At 43.8% G+C, this 18,798-nt stretch overlaps 3 pseudogenes; 1 reads left to right on the top strand and 2 right to left on the bottom strand.

The window, feature by feature from the left end:
- LOC107147937 overlaps window positions 1-18,798 on the bottom strand; it is a 42,581-nt pseudogene that overhangs the window by 2,382 nt on the left and 21,401 nt on the right.
- LOC107148015 lies at window positions 39-779 on the top strand (annotated as a pseudogene).
- LOC125620329 lies at window positions 13,921-17,367 on the bottom strand (annotated as a pseudogene).

The raw sequence follows: 18,798 nt of genomic DNA, 5'->3' as shown, positions 1-18,798 counted from the left end.
TTTTTCTTGCATAGACTGACAGTGACCTCTGAAGTTCAATGATGTCCCTCTCCATCACTGTGACCAAGGTGCTCCTGGATCAGGTGCTGGGTGTAAGTACCATCTCAGCCCCTGAATGTGGGATGCAGATGTTCCTCTGTGTGACACTCGCAGGTTCTAAGTTTTTCTTTTTAGGTGCCATGGCCTATGACTAAAGCATAGCCATCTGCCATCCTCTCCGTTACCCTATGCTCATGAACCACAGGGTGTGTCTCCTCCTGGCGTCTGGCTGCTGGTTCCTGGGATCAGTGGATGGCTTCATGCTGACTCCTGTCACCATGACCTTCCCATTCTGCAGATCCCGGGAGATCCAGCACTTCTTCTGTGAAGTCCCTGTTGTGATGAAGCTCTCCTGCTCAGACTCCTCGCTCTATGAGACACTCATGTACCTGTGCTGTGTCCTCATGCTCCTCATCCCTGTGACAGTCATTTCAGGCTCCTAGTCCTGCATCCTCCTCACCATCCACAGGATGAACTCAGCAGAGGGCAGGAGGAAGGCCCTGGCCACCTGCTCCTCACACATGATGGTGGTCACACTCTTCTATGGTGCTGCCGTCTACACCTACATGCTCCCCAGCTCCTACCACACCCCTCAGAAGGACATGGTGGTGTCTGTGTTTTACACCATTCTCACCCCTGTGCTGAACCCCTTAATCTACAGTTTCAGGAACAAGGATATCACCGGGGCTCTGAGGAAAATGTTGAGTGTGGGACCTGTCTTTCAGGAAACAGTAAAGTAGGGGATTTAAGTTCCATGGTTTCTCCTCTCCACTCAGATGAAGATCTCCTGGTGCCGTCTCCTGGGTTACTACTCCACAGTGCTGCACCACTTTGCTCCTCTCAGGGGTGAGCCTCCTCTGTCCCCTGCTTGTGCATTCAGGGTACTCATGCAGCTCCCCTGGATCCACCTTATATACCTAAGTTGACAAGGACTTTCTCCTTCTAGGGGGAAAATATTCATATCATTACAAAATACATAGTGGATATTTAGAGGAAATGGTCGTGAGGTGTTCTGGTTTAGTGGAGAGAGAAGATATGAACAAAACAGGTGCATGGTTAATCAGAGGTTAGTCTAGGTTTAGAGTTCATTGGAATTAGTTGTATTATTTTTTTCATGCTAATTTTCTGCGAATTTGAAATGATGTATGAATAAAGAGTTAAATAACAGGCTCTTTATAAAAAAGCAAATTTCTACTTTCTGCTTGGGGGCAGTGTGACATAGTACCTAGGTGACCATGCTCTTATCATTGTGTCTAATCTTTATTGAGACAGTGCAGCTGTTTCTCCACATTCCTTGGGGAATGTTCTCAAGGTCCAATCATGAAGGCATCCAGTGGATGATGCTGTCTGAGATCATTAGGATCGAGTTGTGTGATGAAGAATCAAGACCACATGGATGACCACGGGGGGAATGCCAGTCCTGGGTGGAAGGACGGTTTGGGGCAGGCTCCCTACCTGAGGTGCATCTGAGGTGGCTCTTAAAACATGGAGCTTAAAACATGGTTTGGATGTGAGTTGTCCTCAGACCTCCTGTGCCAATGCAGGGGTATTCAGGAGGGAAATGACTGGGCTATGGGTGGTATAACTCTGTCAGTCCATCTTACTGTGAATGGACTGACTGGGAGTTAAGTGTAGGCAAGTGGGGTTTCACTGGAGGAGGTGGTCACTGCAGATGAGCTCTGAAAGGGTGCATCTTCCCTTTGGTTTAAATAACAGACCACTTAGGCTCATGGCAAAATGTCTGCAGAACAGATGCTCAGTGCCAGGAGCTGAAGTCACTGTTGCTTGTCAGAGACCCTGTGTGGTAGAATTGGAATGTTAATCAGGACATATAAGAGGATAGCTAATGCAGCCACAGGCGTAATCAGTATCTAATCAACTATGCAGATTTGTGTCTTGCCCATAGAGACCAAGGTGGGTGCCCATTTGTCTACGGGACATTTGCCAAGTCCCTTAGGTTTTGGCATTGCAAGCTGCTCTCTCCTTCCTTAGCTCAGATTCATTTGTACTCACTCTCCCTTGACAGGAGAAGATGCAGCTGGACAGGAAAGTCCTGAGGACTCCCTGTGTCCTCCCAGATGTTACATATACTGTTCCTTCTCACACTTCCCACACCAAAGCAAGTTAGATGACTATTTCTAACATGGTGAGTGCAAAGCTTTGCAATATTCCCCTTTCGCCCTAAAACAGAACAGAGCCATCTCCTGAGGAGGCCTGGGACGTGGACAGAAGGTTGAGAGACCTGGTGAAGAAGCTTCCTGAAGTGGGAGGGGTGGATTCTATTTTCTTTGAGGAACCAGCTGGAGATCCTTTGGCAAAGCAGTTGTATAAAAGGTGTTTCTGGAGGAGGAACAACCACAGAAGTGATGCTCATGGTGCCGCGAGCTGACCACTGAAGTCGCAGACGTGCTTCCAGGATTTCTCCTGGAATGCGTCTGCTGCTCTTGTCCTCTGCTCCTGTTTCTCACTGTCCACTAGCCCTGTGGTCAGCACTGGGCAGTGTACTGTTGAGGAAGCTGGAGAGGGTGGTGTGGGAATAGCTGGCACTGTCTTCAGCTGCTGCTTTGGCACTGTTTGTACCCTCTGGCCCTTGGTGTGGTCTCCTTCCTCCTCCTCCATGCACAGGCACCCTCTCAGACCTCTTGATCACACAGGCCATTACTACTAAGTTCCAAACACACACTAAAGTGAATAATGACTCCCTTCATTTAAAATTCTACTAAAATATAAAATTTGTTCCTGTAAAACCATAATGTTAGTTCACATGAATAACATGAAGTTCACCCCCTTAATTCTTAGTGAACAGGCCAAGAAGGAGAATGTCACCCAGACTCCAAAGAGTCTCTCAAGTTCCCTTTCAGTAAATGACATAACCAGAAGCAGCCTTCTGACATGGCTCTGAGTGGTGGACGTCAGGACACTTTCCCCCACTAACGTTTTCCCCCCATCTGCTGCCTAAGCACGTGCTTAGAGCCTGCCTGGCCTTCCATGGCCCTCTGCCTGCTCATGTCCCCTGTAGCTCCTTGGCTGAGCACCAGTGGGGCAATCAGCTCCTTGGACCTTGTCCAGCTAGTCTAGTTCTCAGCTGAGTGAAAGCATCCAGTGGATGATGCTGTCTGAGATCATTAGGATCCAGTTTTGTGATGAAGTTTTGTGATGAAGGCAAATGGGTTCAAGTCAGAGGCAGTTCATTAGGTGGAAGCGGCTAGACATTAGCTTTACAAAATGATTTTAATCTTTGTAATTTTTTTGTGGGCATTGATCTTGTGTGGCCTAATATGTACTACCATATTTTGCTGGGGATGGTCACAAGATGTACTTTACATAGAATTTTCAGTAGTGTCAACTGTGGGTTTATAATTCACTTTTGTCCATGCTGTTTGTCTTTTTAAATGTTTTTAAACTGTTGTTTTGATATTGTGTGGTTTTGTTGTTGTTTCTGTGTGTGTGTGTGTGTAAGCATACACATGATCCAATATGGCTTCCTGTCACTGCACAAATCAGAGTCCTGCTCTTCATATACAGCCAGACTCTGAAAAGCACAACCTACATCCTCTTACAAACAATTGTGAATCAATAGTAAAAGCTAACCTATAATATTGAGGAAAACATTGACCTCATAACACAATAATGATAATGCAGGAAATGATTATTATCAAATTCATTTGGCAAAATAACCAATCAATATTCTTCAATATCTTTGAAGGTATCAAAGTCCACAACTAAATGCAGCGTGGGATCCTGAATGAGATCTTGGGACAAGATGGGGCCTTCGTGGAAGAAACAGTGAGCCGTGACTCCCAGGTCCTGGCGGGCGTGGCCTGGTGGCTGCAGTGAGGGTGGGAGAGGCTGGGAGAGGACCAGCAGCTCTGCTCAGATGGCCAGCTTTGCTGCAGGTCTTCTCTGCATGTAGCACAAGGCGCATCTGAAGGCTTTGCAGCACTGGCTGCCACGGGGAGGGGTGACCGAGGGGAAACCCTGATGCTGTGATATTCTGCTTCTCTGGTGGCCCTTCCTGGCAGTTCCATGTCTGTGTCCCTGTAACGGTCCCTAGCTGTCAGATTTGGTGCTTGTGCTTCTGTGTGTTCCAGCACATTTCAAAGCATAGAAAGGGTTAAAGTCATCCATGACATAATTGTCCAGGGAGCTTGCTATTTCCTCCCTCGATTAAGAGATAATCATCTTCCTAAAAGCCCCATAACACATTCTGGCCCCCAAGGGACCTCAGCAGTCACTTTAAGGGAAGGCTGAACACTTTTTCTGGTGAACTGAGTCTCAGTTAAGCTGTACCAGGTTCAGCTTGTCCTGAGCCCTTCCTGCAAGCCCAGGATCTGGATCCAGAAAAGCCAGAACACAGTTCCCACCAGGGACACAGCATCTCTGGCATGAGGGACACAAACCTGAGGGTTCCAGAGCTTACTTTTCTGATATCATGCTTGAGAAAAACTTATTAACCCTTGGCAGAGTGTCATATTTCAAAGTTTTGAATATTCATATGATAAGAAAAATCACAAGTGATAATTAAATAAGTTAGGCAATAGAATATTGAGCACCTTGTAACAAACTACAAAAGTTTTTAACAGATCTTAAATATACTGGTAGAATGGCAAATAAGGAAAAATAACATGAAGCATGGCAGGACAATTCTACAGAAAAAGCTGCATGTAAATATACTCAAAGAATTCCCCTGCTACACAGAAAAATATTCTTTCTTTGAGTTTTATGAAATGAAAGGATTCAAATTGACTAATGATATTGAAAGCAACAAAATTCTATTATGTTAATAAGTACAGAAATATGTTGAAAAAGGGAAAAAGAAGATTTTAGGCAGAGTAATATTTGGCAGAAAACTTTAAAAGCTCTATGCATTTGGTCAGCTGAGGGCCAGTAGGCAGAAGGGGAGGCAATAGAGACACAGCTTCCATCCCCGTGGATGCAAACCGGTTGTGGTGATGGTGGCAGTGGCAGAGAAATAAATGGGCCAGTGCCGGGTTTGCAGGGGCAGAGGAGACCAATGGCCCATGCTGCCTCAGGCCCGGGCAGCAATCTCCATAAAGGCAGAGCTGTCTGAAGGGTGCTTACTGTTGGGCCTACTGTCCACCTCCATTCTGTGTGGCCTTAAGAAAGGCATCACTAACTACCACACCCCCCACGGGACATGGCAAGGAATCCAACTGGATCTTACATGCCTGGCTATCTTAGTCTTCTAACCTAGAGAAAGCAGTTTAAATGCTGGTGGCACATCCCCAAGAGATAGGACAGGTCACCAACACCTGAATTGCAAGGACCTGAGCTTTCTGCTAACCACACTGATTGGTTAAGGATAAAGCAGAGCCAGTTTTTGCTGTAGGTGAAGTCCAAACTTTCCCTCCCCTCCAGGACTACACCCACACAGTTGCAGACCTCCCTATGGTAAGGTCCTGGCATCTCCCAGTTCCACACTCTGAGAGCAGAGGTGGGCCTGGGAGCCTGAACACATTGAGGCTTATTCCCAAATGCACACAGATATAAAGCAATTGTGAGCCATGGACACATTAATCAGTCCAAGAAGTATCTTATAAATTGGATGCTTCTAGGTACCCCAGTGGGTTTGGGTGGAGACCATGGCAGTGATAAGGTAATAAATGAGCTATTCCATTAGGATCAGGGTCACAGCTATGGAGGGGGGCAAAGACATGGTTCAGGGGTCTTAGAAAAGCTGAGTGCTATATAGCTGGTAGTACAAGTTGAGACCACCACTAAGACTATTGCCAGCAGTGTGAGCACACATCTGCTATCTTTAGATGGTTGCTGGATTCTTTCAAAAAGTCTAATTCTGGATCATCACCAACAGGCACAGCTGCCCAATGGTGAGTGTATTTACAGCAGGGAAACCACACCAACTTCCACCCCATTAAGTGCAAAGGTACATAGTATACCACACAGGTATACCAGTGCAAAAAAGGAGATGTTAGATGACATGCTGGAACTCACTCCTTACCCAAGGTAAGAGGAAAGAGAGATCACAACTTACCTGGTCTGTGGATGGGTCACCAGAGGAATGGCTCTGAATTGGATGGTGCTGGTGGTTTTCTACTGCCACCATGTGATTGGGTTTGAGAAGTGCATGGAGTAGTCCCCCTGTGTGTACCAAAGCCAGACAGGAAAGTAAGTCATCCTAGGCAGCTTGGCAAGGCCCTCAGCAATTTGGGATTATTATTATTATTATTTAGAGAATTTTAATTATACATACCAGTTGGTTTCATTTTGACAAAATTACACATGCAAGAAATTTGGTTTCAGTTCCCATTCCTTCCCCTCCCCACCTCTCCTCCTCTGCTCTACTGATTTCCTTTGGCTCTTTTACTTTCTTGTTTTTTACTGGTACTTTCTTCATATGCATAAAGATGAAATTCCACGTGGTGTGTTTACATATGCATGTAACGTGGTTTTATGAAATGCATTCTGTATCCTCCCCTTTCCAATCTCCCTCTGGTCTCCTCCTACTCCAATGATCTTCCCTACATTTTATATTTGATCCTCCACCATCTTCATTTATTTAATTGGCACTAGCTTCCACATATGAAAGAAATGATTGACAGACCCGCAGACACAAGCCAGAGCCCAGCCCCAGGCCTAGAACTATACAAAATCAAAAGTAGACAGAAGCAAGGTACAGAGGCAGAATGACCGAATGTCCAAGCTGCCAGATTTATTTAAATCAATAAGTTATATTAGGTCCCTGGCATCAGTAGTACATTATTGTTCATTGTGTCATTAGGCTGGTTATAGAGTTAGCAATATTATGCAGCTTATTCCTTGGTTACACCCTATAGTTGCAAGGTGCAATGTTAGAAGCTCTGTAAAGCTCTCAAGAAAGTCAAATGTTTAAAGTTACGGTTATGTGGACAGGTTCAGGTGCAGAGGAGCTTGGTGAAATTTTGTGGTTGTCTAACAAGTGAGTTTCTTTATTCCAAAGAGCTGTGGACCTGAGATCAAGGTCAAAGCTGATAAGGCTCTAATACAGAGCCTCCTCATGCAGGGCAAATTGCAACAGCAGGCAGGCATTCTGTGATTTGCACAGAAGTGTTCCTAGCAGCGAGACATTCTGTGCCTCTGCACAGTAACTTCCTACCACCAAGCATGCCAAAATCATGAAGCAATCAGAGACTTCAGAATCCTTACATAGAACTATCTCTGCCACTCAGAAGCCCAAGCCCATTACTTCTGCCAACCTGCTGACCCATGCCAGAGCCCATGCCCAGGCTAAGGACCATCCCGGCCACTCACAGGGGAGCCCAGACCCAATCAGGCACAGTACCATCCCTGCTGACATGTGTGAGAGCCCAGGCCCAGGACTGCCTCTGCACAGAGCAGAGGACCATGCTGGGGCTCCTCATTTACCAATGCATTGCTCCCCCAGCCTGCCTCCATCTTGGAACACTGCAGCCATTGCTATAGCCCTCCCCAAGTTGTAACCTCCACCTTTGGACAACAGACAGAGATTGGAGGCAGCTGCCTCCTGAAGCACAGCAGGCCAAGTGCTGTATCTCAGAACAGGCAGCCCAAAGCCATTGTATGGCCCCCCATTTTATCTCCATCTCTGAAAGTGGATGAATCCATCTTGGGACATCCCTATTGCTATACTGAGTTACCTCCACTACTGCCACCACCACCTTTACCTGCAGTAGTATCCATCTTGGAACACAAGCTCAACACCAAGGTGAGGGAGAGGTAATCTTCAGGGACACTACAAGATTATAGGGTAGAAACTGCAATACGTCAGATCCACATTATGAGAAAGGAAAATAGAGAGACAACATGAAAAAAGAAGGGAAGAAGTTGCCCCAAAGAAACCAAGATATTGCAATAATAGAAACAACAGCACAATTGATGAAATGTCATAGAAGGAGTTCAGAATGAACATAATTAAAATGATCTGTGAATTAAAGAATGATATAAGAGAGCAAATATAGGAAAAAATTGATCACTCCATCAAAGAGATAAGAGAGCAAATACAGGTAGCAAAAGATTACTTCAAGAAGGAGATAGAGATTCTGAAAAAAAAAAACAAAACAAAACAGAAATCCTTGAAATGAAGTAAACAATAAAACAAATAAACAACTCAATAGAAAGTATCACCAACAGACAGAACATCAGTTATGATGAAGACAAAATATACAATTTTGAAAATAAGTTGAGCACACAGTAAAGATTCTAAGAAATCATTAATAGAACTTCCAAGAATTATGGGATATCATCAAAAGACCAAATATAAGATTTATTGGGATAGAGGAAGGCACAGAAATTTAAATCAAAGAAGTATTCAATCTCTTTAGTTAAATAATATCAAAAAAATTCCCAGATATGAAGAATAAATTGGAAAATCCAAATACCAGAAGCTTACTGGACACCAAATGCACAAAATAACAACATATTTACACCAAAACACATTATAATGAAAATTCCTAGCATACATATTAAGGATAGAATCATAAAGGTCACAAGAGAGAGGAATCCAAATACATATAAGGGGAGACAAATTTGAATCTCTACAGATTTGTCAACCCAGACTCTCAAAGCCAGGAGATTCTGGAACAATATATAGCAAGCTCTTAATGAAAATGGATGCCAACAAAGAGTGTTACATCTAGCAAAATTAAGCTTCAGATTTGATGACAAAATGAAAACCTTTCATGATAAATAAGTTAAAAGAACTTGTAGGGAGAAAGCCTGAACTAGAGAACGTTCTTGGCAAAATATCCCAGGAGGAGATTAAAACAACAATGAACAGTGAGCAAAGGGAGGAACTACACTAAAGGAAAGGCCAATCAAAGGAGAAACCAAGTCAAGGTAAAAACCAAAAATAAACCAAAACGTCCAGGAATACAATTTATATTTCAATAATAACCTGAATGTGAATGGCCTAAACTCATCAATTAAAAGACATAGACTGACAGATTGGAATAAAAAAAAAATTTAAAAAGGCCCAACAATATGCTGCCTTCAAGAGGCTCATCTCACAGGAAAAGACATCCACAGACTGAAGGTGAAAGGTTTAGGAAAAAACATATTACTCACATGGACCATGTAAACAAGCAGGTCCTCATGTCAGATAAAGTAGACTTCAAACCAAAGCTAGTGAAAAGGGATAAAGAAGGATATTTCATGTTGCTTAAGGAATTTATACACCAAGAAGACATAACATTCACAAATATGCCACAAACAATTGGCTATCTATGTATATCAAATAAACTCTTCTCAACTACAATTAAATAGACCACAACACAATACTACTGGGTGACTTTAACACACCTCTCTCATCACTAGAAAGATCTTCCAAACAACAACCAAACAAAGACACTATAGAACTCAATAAAATAATCAATCATTTGGACTTAACAGATATATATATATATATATATATATATATATATATATATATATATATATATATATAGAATATCCCATCTATCAACAAGCAAATATACTTTTTTCTCAGCAGCACATGGATCCTTCTCCAAATAGACCATATGTTATGCCACAAACCAGGTTTTAGTNCAAACAACAACCAAACAAAGACACTATAGAACTCAATAAAATAATCAATCATTTGGACTTAACAGATATATATATATATATATATATATATATATATATATATATATATATAGAGAGAGAGAGAGAGAGAGAGAATATCCCATCCATCAACAAGCAAATATACTTTTTTCTCAGCAGCACATGGATCCTTCTCCAAATAGACCATATGTTATGCCACAAACCAGGTTTTAGTAAATACAAAAACTAGAGATACTATTCTGCGTTCTATCTGACCAAAATGAAGTAAAATTAGAAATCAAAGATAAAATAAAAAATATAGGCTACTCCAACACCTGGAGACTAAATAATATGTTATCGAATGACTCGAGGATAACAGAAGACATCAGGGAGGAGATTAAAAAAAAAATTCTTACAGATAGGTGAGAACTCCAATGTAACATATAAAACTCTCTGGGACACTATGAAGGGAATACAAAGAGGAAAACTTCATAACATTAAGTTCATTCATTATAAGAATAAAAAAATCAACAAATAAACCACCTGACATTACAACCTAAAGCCCTAGAAAAAGAAGAACAAACACCAAAACTAAAAGACAGAAAATAATTAATATCAGGGTGGAAATCAATAATATTGGAACAAAAGAAACAATTCAAAGAATTGACAAGACTGGTTTTGTGAAAAAAAAAATAAAACAAATAAAATTGATACATCATTAGTCACCCTAAAAAAGAGGAGAGAGAAAACTCAAATTAGTAAAATTTGTGATGAAAAAGGAAACATCATGACAGACACTATTGAAATACAGAAGACAATTAGAAAAAAAAATTTTTGATGGACACCCTGCTAAGTGAAATAAGGCAGCACAGAGAGCCATGCTGTCTGGTCTCACTCACAGGGTGAGCTACAAGGTGATTTTACAGAAAGTACACGAGTAGTCACCAGAGGGAGGAAGAGAGGGGAGGGAGGACAGGGTGGGCCTGAGGGAGGAGGCTGGGTATTAGGTACAAGAATACCTCAGGAGGGCCAGCAGTACTGCCCTCCAGCACAGGAGGTGACAGGGGTGCACAGCATGTCCCTGTGTATTTCATAATGAAGATGGGAGCAGTCCACAGACACCAAGAAATGATAAATGTTAACAGATGGAAGAGCTAATGCCCTGATCTGATGATGACACACTGGAACAGGTGTGCAACTGGCTCACTGCTCCTCATCAACATGTGCAACTTAAATGTGAATCAACACTAAAGAGGGAAATGTTTCCTTTGTAGGAAACAATCAGAGTGAAATGGCACCCCGAGGAACTGTAGAAAATACTTATGCATTGTGCATCTGGAGAGGTGTTGACACCTGGAAAAAATAAAGAAAAAGTGGCTGACAAATCTCAAGCCATCTTCATGACACAAACATACCTGGAAATAATGAAAATCCCTAATAGGCCACAGCTCTAAAAAACCTGAGCCTAACACGATAGTCAAGGATGAAGGACAAAGGGCTCCCTCCATCATGATAAAACCAAGTCAAGGATGCCTGCTGTCACCACTTCCAGACAACACAGCAAGAGGAGTGCTACCAGCCACTCCAGGAAGAAAATCCCTGTGTTCCAGACTCCAGCCAACCCACATAGCCCCAGACAGTGGGTCAAAATCACTGACTTCACCATTCAGATACAGGTGGGTGCAGGCGACTCACACTCAGACTCATCCACAGAGACAGCATCCACAGGCCCCAAGTAGGAGGAGACAGCGACACAGTGACCACAGACACGATGTGCATTTGACTTTTATTTCTAGCTTCCCGCTCCCTAGAGTCTCTACTGCAAAATAACAGGGGCATTTGATGGTGTTTCTTCACTGCTGCTCCTACAGAAAGCCTGCTCACAGGGGGAGATCAGAACCTGAGAAGTCATGGGGCTCCAGTACACCCACACATACACAGAGGCTTCACACAAACCTCCTCACAGGGCCATGACTGCTCAACTTTCACACGCTGAAATGATCAACCCTATCTCCTGTGTCACAGGATTGGCTCCTGGACCCCAAGCCATTTCCCAAAGTTGGGGTGACCCAAATGGGTTCACAATGTAGGTCTCAATGAAATGCTTTACATTAAAGTTTACAGCAGCAGGACAAATGATTTTCAACAGCTGGAAGCAAGCAATAGGAAGATGTGTGCCCAAGGTCAGGAGTGAAAAGTAATAGATGAAACTTGAATAATATCAATTAATAATCAAAAATCAACTTCTCTATATATGAAATGAAATACTGAAATGCAATTAAGAGAAAAGTTTATTTACAATTGAACACAAGGAAAAAAGTGAATAATAATAAAGAACAAGAATATATAATACATAATATATATGCTTAATATATACATAAAAATATATAAGACAGCAGCCTGAGTGTTATGGTTTGGATGTGAGGTGTCCCTCAAAGCTCAAACTAGAGACAATGAAAGAAGATTTTAAGGAGAAATGATTGTGAAATAGCTTTAACCTAATTGGTGACTTAATCTCTGATAGGATTAACTGGGTGGTAACTGGAGACAGCTGGGGTGTGGCTGGAAGAAGCGGTTTATTGGGGATGTGGCTATGGGGGATATACTGTAACTGGCACGTGGAGTCTCTCGCTCTACTTTCTGATCACCATGTGATCTGTTTCCCTGTGCCACAGTTTTCCACCATGATGTTCTGCCTCATCTGGAGCCCCAAGAAGTGGAACCAGCCTCCTGTGCACTAACACCTCTAAAACCATTAGCCTTCAAATAAACTTTTTCTCTACTACAATTGTTCTTGTTTGGTCCTTTATTCACAGTGGCAAAAAAGCTGACTGAAACACTGAGTGCCCAGTGTGGGTGTCTGGTCTCAGATTCCAGAAACAACAGAGGAAAGACTTACCTGTGAATTACTGCATTTGCACATCACAGTGGACATAGTGAGATCTGAGGTCTAAAAAAGCCTCTCACAGCTTTGCCTAATCAGATGACAATGGGTATAGAAAATTAGGGGGAATTGCTTAAACATGTTTTAAAGAAAAAAACCTGCACCTGGCTCCAGGTTTATATAAAAAAAGATGTGAAGTGTAACAGAAAAAAACAATAAAAACTAATCTCTGAAATTAGGGTATTCAGGCCATGCGTGAGGGCACATGGCTCCAATCCTAGTGATTTGGGAGGCTGATGTTGGAGTATCAAAAGTTCAAAGCTAGTTTTAGAACTTAGTTAGACCCTATGAAATTTAGTATGAACATGTCTCTAAAAATTGTTTAAAATGCTGGGAATGTGGCTTAGTGTTTAAGCACGACTATGTTCAATCCCTGGAAAGAAAGAAAGAGAGAGAGAGAGAGAGAGAGAGAGAGAAGGGAGGGAGGGAAGGAGGGAGGGAGGAAGGAAGAAAGAAATGAAGTATACAAGTGGTAATAGTGCATGGCTCAAATCCCAAAGGATTCCTCATACCCAGACCCTCCAGCTGCTCCCTTGAGATTCTACACCCCACACATCAGACTGCCCTCTAAAAGGAGCTGCCCCAGGGCCCAAAATTGTCTGCACCCTGCAAGAAACAAGGCAGTGAAGGACACACTTTCACAGCCACAGGAATGGACAGGAAAATGGCAGAGGACAGAGGACCCTCTGAAGAGCCAAGTGGAATTTCAACACAAACTTATGACATTATCTGTGCCTACGGAAGATAAATGAAGAGAGGCACAAAGTATTTTACCAGTAGAATTCCAGGTGGCTGATCTCTGCTTTCATCACATGGCAAATTCACAAACAGAAAACATCTTTGAAGCTGTGCCCACATGAATGTAGTGTGAGGAGCAAAGAGTTGATGATGCTGTGCACTGGATGGCAAGGTAGAGTCTGGAAATGTGAGGAGAGGGCTGATATATTAAGGATCAACTGATGACCCAGGCATGGGCTACTTTGGGGAAAGCAGGGTGACTCCTGGGCAGAAGAGGAACACAGACCCCCAAACCAGCATCTTCTACCCAGGAGCCCCACACCTGAAGCAGGATCCCATGAGACCTGCTGCCTTTACTTCACACTGAGAACCTAGGGCTGGGGTCCAGCTGGGCAGAGAGGGTTCTGCCAAAGTGGCTGCCAGACCTGGATCAACCCACACCATGGACTGAAGGAAGCAAGGGCTGAAATGAAGCAGCATCTGACTCAGGTACTCTTGGCTGACTATAGAGCTGACACTGGGAGGCCAGAGGCCAGCCACAGCTGGTTAACCACTTCTAACAAGCCTACCTCCCACCTGACCAGACCTGCCCCACACACTCACCATTTTCTGCATTCTGGGGAGTCCAGAATTCCTTCCTGTGGACCTCATAGCACCTGCAGGTCACAGAGAGACAAATGTGAGCCAAAGCCACTTGGGCCTCACACAGCAGAGAAGACACAGTCCTGGAGATGGATTCTGAGCTCCACAGGGTGAGAGAGACAGGCCTCTGACTGGCTAGGGCTCCACAAGACCCCTCTCTCACCCCAGCCCAAATATGCACACTCTGGGACCCTGACTGACAGGAGATGCATCACGCTCCTGGGTACATAGGCCAGGAAGACAAGGTATTGGCAAAAGCCCTTTTCAGGCAGGACTTCCTCCCAGCAAGGGGACCTGCCCCACCAGGGGGACATTTCCACTCATGCAGAGCTGAGCCTGGCTTTCCACAGCAGGCCCTGTTGGCTAGGAAGCTCTTCTGGGCACAGAGTCCCAGGCATATGTGAGGAATTACAGCCTTGGTTCCAAGGCAGCCTGACCTGATCTCAGAGAAGGTGTGTGCCGCCTGGTCAGGCCTGACTGGGAAGGAGGGAGCCAGGCATAAATCACTTGGGAAGAGGCCAGGGCTTCATGGGCAAGGCCTGCTCACACTTTTACTCTGTCAACTAATTTTCAGACAGAAAAATATAAAGACAATCAGGAAGTACAAGTATTAAGTGCATAAAAACTAATTGCATGACAATAATAAAAAGAACTCAGTGAAAGCAAAAGAAAACACTTGAACCAGGTGAGGAGCCTGCCTCACTCACAGTTCAGAATGAATACCCACACACAGAGGGGTCAACACATTCCCATATTGACAGCCACACTCTGACTGCTGAAATGTGACCCCAGGAGAGCTCATTCCCTGTGTCCAGGAGGGGATACCTAAGGATTTATCTCTCAAAACCCAATATGCCCCCTGTCTTATAGGTTTTCTTAATGATAAGATAAAGGAAATCCAAAAGAAGAGAGTGATACACTCAAATCTATTAAAAATGAGGCTCCTTCATGAAACTGCAACAGGGTGCAAGATGACTGCTCTACCTCAGGGCAAATGCCTGCAGTATTTACAAAGGAAAATAAATTCACACAAAGGGAATATTAAATGGAAAAAGAAATGTCCTCACAAATGAATAAACATGAGAAAATTACTGAAAACCTTTCCAAGAACATTGAAATACACAGAAAATTGCTCATGCAAATGATATTCAGTAAAAAGAAATATATGGTGATATGAAATAAACCAGGATAGACAGGTGTAAGACATAAATGCACATATATGAATAGTCAGAGCTCATCCAGATATTGCACTGGAATTTTCTAGTAATTTGAATTCATCCATAATCTATAACCTGACAATGTTTTTCCAAAGTCTACAACATTTGAAGTGTGTGCACTTGGGGGCCAAAATTTTAAAAAGAATGACATTATCAAGATTAAAAAGTTAAACTGGAAAGAAGTGAGGTTCTTACAAAAGGAGAGATCTGGAAGACCCACAGCCTGGGACAGCAATAGGAGTCTAGCCAACTGAGGCAGAGAATCCACACAATACAAGTTATAGCACCACAGAGATAGAGCACTAATGATAACATTGAGTTACTCAAAACTCAAATAAGACAAAACCAAGTAAAATTCTGCTTCTTCACTTATGGTTAAACTATAAGGAATGACAGAAAGAATTGGCACTGAGCTTATCTCCAGGCAGAGGTAGAGAAGAGCAGTGAGAGAGGGCAGCCAGCCCAGGGCTCACTGACCTTTATTTGGATGGGGACATATGGATGTTCAGATTCATACTAAACTGAGAATCTATAAAACAAATTATTTCAGTGGGACATAGTGAGTGTCTCATGCCTGTAATCCATAGTGGCTCAGGAGGCTAAGGCAGAAGGACTGAGACTTCAAAGCTAGCCCAGAAACTTAGAGATGCCCTAATTAACTTAAGGAGACCCTGTCTCTAAATAAAATATTAAAAACAACTGGGGATGTGTTGTAGTAGTTTAGTGCCCTTGGGTTCAGACCCCAGATTGGTCAAAGGGGAGTGAAAGGAATGGAGGGGACCTGGAAATAGGAAAGGCAGTGGAACAAGATGGGCAGCATTACCCTAGATACATGTATGGTTGCACAAATGGTTTGACTGTACTTCGTGCACAACCAGGGAAATGAAAATGTATGCTCCATTTGTGTACAATAAATTGAAATGCATTCTGCTGTCATATATAACTAATTAGAACAAATAATATTAAACAACCATGAGTGGATAATAAAGTGTGTAGAATCTTAAGATTTACAAACTATGTAAAACCTGGAATCACTGTTCAGAAACTAAACAGGTGGATCATGAGTGGCAGTGAGCAGATGAAAGGGATAAGAGATCAATCTGCATTGTTCCAATGGCTCCCCATGCCACCTCTCTCTGAGGAAAGGCTGAGCTTGATGCGATTCTGAGCCAGGATACTGCTGGCAGCAGATTCAGTGATGGTGAGCTGCTATCAGTAGATCTTCCACTGGGCTCACAATATTCACCTGTGCTCCAGATATCTGAAGGATCTCATTTGTTTTGGTGCCTTGACACCTGATTCTGCAGCCATTCAAGTTGTTTGGGACACTGAGTTTATGAGTAGCCTGACCAGGTGCATGCAAACCTGCTGGACAGCCTTTCACATCTGAAGAGCTGGAATCAATGTTGTTTAATCCCGTGTGATCATTGTGTCCCAGGACAATGAGAGTGTTGCATTGCCAATTGGTGCAACTTGGTCAAGGCTAGCTATGGAATGGCAGACTGTCCTTGAATGGCACAGGTCTCTAGAGGGGTTTCTCTATATCAGGATTGAGGCACATGGATGAGGTGATGTGGGAAAAGTGTGCACTGTTGCTGCTTGTGCTATACCTGCCCTGGATCCCTGAAAAGAGGACTGCAGAAGATGGCATCTTGGGCAGTATAGCATGAGCAACCCAGTGGGGGGACTCTAACATGACTATGCACATCTGTTTGACACACTCAGTGATGGATTGAGAAATGCCTGCAATAGCAAAGGCCCACCCAGCTGCATTAGGGAGAATGTCCTTGTCTCCTGGGATTGAGCCCCTGTGCTCTGTCAAATCTCCTTCATCTCATAAACATGTTTTCTAATGAGGGAGCCACACTGACTAGCAGGGACCACCAGGCTCATAGTGACTGGTGTCTACTGGCAGGTGTGCTATGGTTCACAGAGTTGCTGATGTTCTCTTCCAGTTTGTCAATAACAAAGCTCTGAAGTTGGCATTAGTGGGTCCAGCCAATGTGTCCATTCTCCCAGCACAATTCCCTCTACAACATTCATATGTGCAGCACTCTCCTCCCACATCTTAACTGATTCTCCTCTCAGAAAGATACTGCCATCTTCTTTATATGCATAAGTAGCTGAATGTTGTGACATTTAATCCTCCTTTAATCCCACTGGTGTCCATGTTGAACAAAATTATAGGAATTGGACTTTGAGTGTTCAAGACTTTGGTCACTAGTCGGGGTAACAGCCAAAATCTGCAGCTGTGAGGCCACTGAAGGAAAAAAAAAAAAAAAGATTGGGCAAAAAGAAGGAGGGGCTGGGAATGAAGAATAAAGGAGCACAAAGGAGAAGGGGGGTCGAGAAGGAAGAAGGGATGGGGAAGGAAGGAGCCAGGATTAGGAAAAAGATGGAGAAATAGGAAGGCAGGAAGAAAAAAGGGAGTGCAGAAAAAGGGAGTAGAGGAAGAGGGGTGGAGGAGGATGAAGGAGAAAAGAAAGCAGTGTACAAAAAAGAAGGGAGAGAAGGAAGGGGTGGAGGGATAAAGAAAGAAGAAGGAGGATGAGGGATGAAGGAAGAGAAAGGGGGTGGAAGAAAAAGGGAGCAGAGGAGGGGAAGAGTAGGAGATGGAGAATAAAGAATGGAGAAGGGGAGGAGGTAGAAGGAGGAGGTGGGAGAAGGAGGAAGGGAATGAAGTAGGGGCGCAGGAAGGGGTGGAGGCTTAGAATACGGTGGAGATGAAGGAGGGAGTATGGCTAAGAGACATAAATAAGGAGGAGGAGATGGAGGAAGATGGAGTGGAGGCAGAGGAGAAAATATAGGAGGAAGAAGAGGACATGAAAGTGGAGGAGGGAAAGAAAAGGGGATGGAGAAGGAGAAAGGGGGAGGAGGAAGGTGTTGGAGGGAGTAGAAGAGGGGAAGAGGAAGTGATGGAGGAGTAAGAAGAGGAAATAGAGGAGGAAGGATGTGGAGGAGGAGGTGGAGAAGAGAAGGAAATAGAGGTAGAGAAAGGGTGGAGAAGGAGGAAGACTGGACAAGGGATGAGGAGTACAGCAGGAAGAGAGAGGACGGAGGAAGAAGAGGGGGAGGAGGAAGAGGAGGGAAGGTGGAGGAGAAAGGGATTGAAGGAAGGGAGGAGGAGGGGTTGAGGTAGAGGAAGTAGTTTGGAGGAGTTAGAGGGGTGAAGGGAGAGGGGGAGGGGTTGGAGGAGAAGTTATAGGGGGAGGGGGTAAAGGCAGAGAAGGAGGAGATGGAGGAGTAGGCAGTGGAGGCAGAGAAGGAGGAGATAGAGAAGGAGGGGTAGGACAAGGAGAAAAGACCTGGGGCAGCAGAGATTCTCCTGGATGCCACTTTTGCTGCAAAGAAATATCCTAGGTGTGCTGGACACAGCAGCACACCGCTGTATTCCCAGCAGCTGAGGCAGGAGGATCAAGAGTTAAAGCCAGCCTAAGCAAAAAAGTGAGGCACTAAGCAATTTAGCAAGACCCTGTTTCAAAATAAAATACAAAATAGGGGCTGGGGATGTGGCTCCATGTTTGAGTGCCCCTGAATTCAACCCCTGGTGAAAGGAAAGTGACCATGGACAGTCATTTGGACCCTGGGTTCCAGCATGGTTATTGGATTTGTTGATACAGGAGTCTTGAGACCCCATCAATCATCGATGGCTAGCCCTACAAGAATATGGGGGCTAGGGTC

This window comes from Marmota marmota, unplaced genomic scaffold (assembly GCF_001458135.2).
Source record: "Marmota marmota marmota unplaced genomic scaffold, marMar, whole genome shotgun sequence".
NCBI classification, from domain to species: Eukaryota; Metazoa; Chordata; class Mammalia; order Rodentia; family Sciuridae; genus Marmota; species Marmota marmota.
Note: the sequence above shows the minus strand (reverse complement) of the source record. Positions and strands in the feature narration are given on the sequence as shown.